Here is a 279-nt window from a genome sequence, read left to right on the forward strand (position 1 = left end):
TTCTTCAAGGAGACCGACACCCACGCGCTCCTCTTCAAAAGCAGCTTCCACCCCAAGCATACCTTCGCGGGGTTGGTGAAATCCCAATTGTTGAGGTTCCATCGTGTCTGCACCAGAAGGGAGGACTTCCTGACGGCCTCGAGGACCCTCTTTTCTGCCCTGAGGGGGAGGGGCTATTCCAGGTCCTTCCTCAGACGGCAGTTGAGGGTCTTCTTGGACCCGAAGGGGCCTCCCCCTGGGACCGACATGATCCCTCTCATCACCACCTACTCTCCCTCG

The sequence above is a fragment of the Nerophis lumbriciformis genome, linkage group LG09 (genome assembly GCF_033978685.3).
Source record: "Nerophis lumbriciformis linkage group LG09, RoL_Nlum_v2.1, whole genome shotgun sequence".
Classification (NCBI taxonomy): Eukaryota; Metazoa; Chordata; class Actinopteri; order Syngnathiformes; family Syngnathidae; genus Nerophis; species Nerophis lumbriciformis.